The sequence below is a fragment of the Pleurodeles waltl genome, chromosome 2_2 (assembly GCF_031143425.1).
Source record: "Pleurodeles waltl isolate 20211129_DDA chromosome 2_2, aPleWal1.hap1.20221129, whole genome shotgun sequence".
Lineage (NCBI taxonomy): Eukaryota > Metazoa > Chordata > Amphibia > Caudata > Salamandridae > Pleurodeles > Pleurodeles waltl.
In genome coordinates this window covers 906,549,155-906,555,686 of record NC_090439.1, presented here as the reverse complement: position 1 = coordinate 906,555,686, position 6,532 = coordinate 906,549,155, and positions in this window count along the sequence as shown.

Sequence of the window (6,532 nt, the reverse complement as noted above, 5' to 3'; positions counted from 1 at the left end):
CCTGCCTGGGACTATTTGTGAGCCTGAACGGGGCCGCCCATTCATGGGCCACCCACTCTGGGTTTTGGGAAGCTGCTGTTGTGGGCGGAGGGCTTCGATGGATTCTTATGACAGGATAAGATATGTTGATGATGGCGGGAGCCCTCTAACCATTTGGACTGCAGTTGTGGGCAGACACCTGTTGGGGGAGTGGATCTCTGCCTGTCATCGGATGACATAAGGGCTGTAGAGCCCGACTGCTGCTGGCACGGAGGCCACTGCCTGACATCTGGAATCGCCTCCACCCCGCAGGGGACCTACTGTGGATTGTCTCAGTGCCACCTGGGCCCTCCACTCTTACCCTATTGTTTGTGGCTAGGGCACCCAGTGCAGCTGATTGGAGCTGTGGGGGCCTCCTGATGGCCCCGCTTTGAAGGCCTTGTGAACTCATATTAACTGACGGGACGCTCAGCATTACACCTAACTCCACCCTGCACTGCCAGCCACCCCTCGGAACTACTCTTGATCGAGGAGGGATCGAGGATGTGGGTAAACCTACCCATGTGGGGGCTCGCAGTGGCGATCAAAAAGAGACCTCTCAGGCTGCTGAGACCTTGTGCACAGTGGCACTGAGGGATGCCCCAAAGGATGACAATGCAGAGGCCATAATACAGGCAACTGAGGAGTCCCGCAAGGCAATGGAGTAGAATATAGACACCATAGTGATAGATGCCGGACTCCTCAGGACAGACCACCGGAAGTTATCAGAGAGAGTAGAGGAGAACAAGTGTACCATTCTCTGGCATGAGGCCCAAGGTTACCGCTGTGCAACAACAGATGGACTATGTGCGTGGAGATGTGCGATTGCTGCAGCATCGGGCAGAGAACGAGGAAGTAGTTCACGCCATAACATTAGGGCAGTAGGACTGTCGGTAGTACTGAAGGTCAGTTGGCAGAACTGTTCCTAGAGAACTGGCTGTTCAAGGTTGTTGTTTTGCTTTACTTCTGACAGAGCCAAGATATACACACTGAAGAGTCGAAAAGATTCTCTGGAATGCACTTTTTTATCTGAATAAGACATTTATTATAGCTTTTTGCAATGTTCGTGAAGGTAGGTTTCAATAGTAAAAAGTCTACTTTCAAAATGTGCAGCAACAACGTGAGACCATGTATAAAGAATCTTCAATCTATAAACATCAAATATATATATGCAAGGATACAAACACTTATATTGAGATGGAAAATGTCACTTACCCAGTGTACATCTGTTCGTGGCATGAGACGCTGCAGATTCACATGCTTTGCACATCCCGCAATCTAGTGTTGGGCTCGGAGTGTTACAAGTTGTTTTTCTTCGAAGAAGTCTTTTCGAGTCACAAGATCGAGGGACTCCTCCCCTTTCGGCTCCATTGCGCATGGGCGTCGACTCCATCTTCGATTGTTTTCCCCGCAGAGGGTGAGGTAGTGCCCATGCAATGGAGTAAATATGTATGTACATAATGTGGTTTAAAGCGAGATATTTACAAATTTATAAATGTTCAAGATCAACTTCAAACGGCTACAGGCTCCCGGGGAGGCGGACGGGCGCATGTGAATCTGCAGCGTCTCATGCCACGAACAGATGTACACTGGGTAAGTGACATTTTCCATTCGATGGCATGTGTAGCTGCAGATACACATGCTTTGCATAGACTAGTAAGCAGTTATCTCCCCAAAAGCGGTGGTTCAGCCTGTAGGAGTTGAAGTTGTTTGAAACAAAGTTCGTAGTACTGCTTGTCCTACTGTGGCTTGTTGTGCTGTTAACACATCCACGCAGTAGTGCTCGGTAAATGTATGAGGCGTAGACCATGTGGCTGCCTTACATATTTCAGTCATTGGAATGTTTCCTAGAAAGGCCATGGTAGCACCTTTCTTTCTAGTTGAGTGTGCCTTTGGTGTTATAGGCAGTTCTCTTTTTGCTTTAAGATAACAGGTTTGAATGCATTTAACTATCCATCGAGCAATGCCTTGTTTGGATACTGGGTTCCCTGTATGAGGTTTTTGGAAAGCAACGAACAATTGTTTTGTTTTTCGAATTAGTTTTGTTCTGTCAATGTAGTACATTAACGCTCTTTTGATGTCTAATGTATGTAGTGTTCTTTCAGCTACAGAATCTGGCTCTGGAAAGAACACTGGTAGTTCTACTGTTTGATTCAAGTGGAACGGTGATATGACTTTTGGTGAGAACTTAGGATTTGTTTGTAAAACTACTTTATTATTGTGTATCTGAATAAAGGGTTCTTGTATGGTAAATGCTTGTATCTCACTTACTCTTCTTAGAGATGTGATGGCAATTAGAAATGCTACTTTCCATGTTAAGTATTGTATCTCACATGAGTGCATGGGTTCAAACGGTGGACCCATTAGCCGTGTTAAGACAATGTTAAGGTTCCACGAAGGAACTGGTGGCGTCCTTGGTGGGATAATTCTCTTCAGACCCTCCATAAAAAGCCTTTATGACTGGGATCCTAAATAGTGATGCTGAGTGCGTAATTTGCAGATAAGCTGAAATTGCGGTGAGATGTATTTTAATGGATGAAAAAGCTAGCTTTGACTTTTGTAAGTGCAGTAGGCAGCTGACGATGTCTCTAGCAGACGCGTGTAAGGGTTGTATTTGTTTATTATGGCAGTAATAAACAAATCTTTTCCACTTATTTGCATAGCAATGTCTTGTGGTTGGTTTCCTAGCTTGTTTTATGACCTCCATACATTCTTGTGTGAGGTCTAGATGTCTGAATTCTAAGACTTCAGGAGCCCAATTGCTAGATTCAGCGATGCTGGATTTGGGTGTCTGATCTGTTGTTTGTGTTGAGTTAACAGATCTGGTCTGTTTGGTAGTTTGACATGAGGCACTACTGAGAGGTCTAGTAGTGTTGTGTACCAAGGTTGTCTTGCCCAAGTTGGTGCTATTAGTATAAGTTTGAGTTTGTTTTGACTCAATTTGTTTACCAGATATGGAAAGAGTGGGAGAGGGGGAAAAGCGTATGCAAATATCCCTGACCAACTCATCCATAACGCATTGCCCTGAGACCTGTCCTGTGGGTATCTGGATGCGAAGTTTTTGGCATTTTGCGTTTTGCTTTGTTGCAAATAGGTCTATTTGTGGTGTTCCCCATCTTTGGAACTAAGTGTTTAGTATTTGGGGGTGAATCTGCCATTCGTGGATCTGTTGGTGATCCCGAGAGAGATTGTCTGCTAACTGATTCTGAATCCCTGGAATAAACTGTGCTATTAGGAGAATGTGGTTGTGAATCGCCCAATGCAATATTCTCTGTGCCAGGAGACACAATTGTGCCGAGTGTGTTCCTCCCTGTTTGTTCAGATAATACATTGTTGTCATGTTGTCTGTTTTGACAAGAATGTGTTTGTGGCTTATTATGGGTTGAAATGCTTTCAACGCTAGAAATACTGCCAGTAGTTCTAAGTGATTTATGTGAAACTGTCTCTGCTGAGTTTCCCATTGTCCTTGGATGCTGTGTTGGTTGAGGTGTGCTCCCCACCCTATCATGGAGGCATCTGTCGTTATTACGTATTGAGGCACTGGGTCTTGGAAAGGCCGCTCTTGGTTTAAATTTATATTGTTCCACAATTGAAGCGAGGTGTATGTTTGGCGGTCTATCAACACCAGATCTAGAAGTTGACCCTGTGCCTGTGACCATTGTGATGCTAGGCACTGTTGTAAGGGCAATCTTGCGTTTGGGACAATGGCTATGCATGAGGACATCATGCCTAGTAGTTTCATCACCATCTTGACTTGTATCTTTTGCTTTGAATACATGGCCTGTATTACATTGTGAAATGCCTGTACTCTTTGTGGACTTGGAGTGGCAATCCCTTTTGTTGTGTTGATTGTCACTCCTAAGTATTGCTGTGTTTGACACGGCTGAAGGTGTGACTTTGTGTAGTTGAGTGAGAAACCTAGTTTGTGGAGGGTTTCTATGACATAATTTGTGTGTTGTGAACACCGTTCTTGCGTGTTGGTTTTGATTAACCAATCGTCTAGGTACGGGAACACATGTATTTGCTGCCTTCTGATATGAGCAGCTACTACTGCCAGGCATTTTGTAAAAACTCTTGGCGCAGTTGTTATCCCGAATGGCAACACTGACTTGGTTATGTACCCCTTGGAATACAAACCTTAAGTACTTTCTGTGTGAAGGATGTATCGGTATATGGAAGTATGCATCCTTTAGGTCTAGTGTTGTCATGTAGTCTTGTTGTTTGAGCAATGGGATTACGTCCTGTAATGTCACCATGTGAAAGTGATCTGATTTGATGTAGATATTTAATGTTCTGAGATCTAATATAGTTTTGTCCTTTTTGGGTATGAGAAAGTACAGAGAGTAAACTCCTGTTCCTCTCTGATGAATTGGTACTATTTCTATTGCCTCTTTTTGTAACAACGCTTGGACCTCCAGTTGTAGAAGATCCATGTGTTGTTTTGACATATTGTGTGTTTTCGGTGGGACATTTTGAGAAATTCTATGCAATAACCATGCTGGATAATTGCTAGAACCCAAGTGGCTGTTGTTATTTCCTCCCATTGTTTGTAGAACTTGGTTAGTCTCCCCCCCAACAGGTGTTATGTGTTGGGGATTTGTGACGTCGTAGTCACTGCTTGTTTTGTGGAGTTTTGGGACTTTGGAACTTCCCTCTACTTTTTTGGAATTGTCCCCCTCTATATTGTCCCCGAAAACTTCCCCGCTGGTATTGGCTCTGATAAGTGGGCCTTGTTTGTGAGGTTGTGGGTTCTGTGCTTTGTCCTCGAAACCCCCCTCGAAACTGTGTTTTGCGAAATGTGCCTCTGCTCTGTGGGGAGTAGAGTGCGCCCATGGCTTTGGCCGTATCAGTGTCCTTTTTAAGTTTTTCGATAGCAGTGTCCACCTCCGGCCCAAACAACTGCTGTCCGTTAAATGGCATATTCAGCACGGCTTGTTGTATTTCCGGCTTGAATCCTGATGTACGCAGCCATGCATGTCTCCTTATTGTCACTGCTGTGTTTACAGTTCTAGCAGCTGTATCTGCCGCATCCATTGCTGACCGTATCTGATTGTTCGAGATACTCTGTCCTTCCACCACTTGCTGTGCTCTCTTTTGGAACTCCTTGGGCAAATGTTCTATAAAGTGTTGCATTTCGTCCCAATGAGCCCTATCATATCTGGCCAACAAAGCCTGTGAGTTGGCAATACGCCAATGGTTCGCTGCCTGTGCCGCCACCCTTTTCCCTGCCGCGTCGAACTTACGACTCTCTTTGCCTGGAGGTGGTGCATCTCAATGAAGTGTGTGAGTTCGCCCTCTTGCGAGCTGCCCCTACTACCACTGAGTCCGGTGTCAACTGTTGTGTGATGTACACGGGGTCTGTTGGTGGCAGTTTATATTTTTTCTCCACCCTTGGAGTAATGGCCCTTCCTTTCACAGGCTCCTCAAACACTTGTTTGGAGTGTTTTAGCATTCCAGGTAGCATGGAGAGACTCTGGTACTGGCTGTGTGTGGACGACAGTGTATTAAATAGAAAGTCGCCTTCAATTGGCTCAGCATGCAGGCTGACATTATGAAATGCCGCTGCCCTTGACACCACCTGTGCGTAGGCTGTACTACCTTATGGTGGTGACGGTCTAGCTGGATAACAGTCAGGACTGTTATCTGACACTGGCGCATCATAAAGATCCCACACGTCTGGATCATACTGACTCATCCCTCTATGAGTTGGGGATTGCATCATTGGTGGAGTGGCTACGGTGATGGTTGCGGAGAGCGTTGTGGAGATGGTGGCGGGGTTACTTGTTTAGGCACCTTCGCCTGTGGCTGCTTGTCTTTCTCTTGGAAGGCAAATTTTTGTTTCATTTGAATCGGAGGGAGAGTACTGATCTTCCCTGTTTCTTTTTGGATGTGGAGCCTTCTTTGGGTGTAGTCTGGCTCCATTGTCTCCAGTTCCTGTCCAAATCTATTTGTTTGCATTTGTGAGGACAGGCCTTGTTCCTCTGTGTAGGAACTTGATTTCGGTTCCAAGGCCGGATGTTTCGGTATCGAAACCTTTTCGGCTGCCTTTTTCGGTTCCGACGACACTTTTTTGCTCTTCGGCTTACTGATTTCTCGTGCCGACTTGGTTCGGTGCCGCTCTCTTGGTGCCGAGCTTGCTCTGACCCGGTGTCTTGGGGTCGAGTGTGCTCTGTGCCGGTATCTCGACCGGAGTCGGATGACTTCAACACAGGCCCGGTCACCTATTTTTCGGGTTAAGCCATGGCCTGTTGGCGTCCCCTGGGCTTTACTGGTCTTTACGTGAGTCTTGTGTATCGACGTCTTACTCACGGTTTTCGGCATCTGTTCAGGATCGACCTCTTCCGAGTCCGAATCCTCGATTGAGAAGGCTTCCTCTTCTTCCTCCATGTGTTTTTGTCCTGTCGGCACAGACGCCATCTGTAGTCTTCTTGCTCTTCGGTCCCTTAAAGTCTTTCTGGACCGAAATGCTCGACAGGCCTCACAGGTATCCTCTTTGTGTTCTGGCAACAAACAC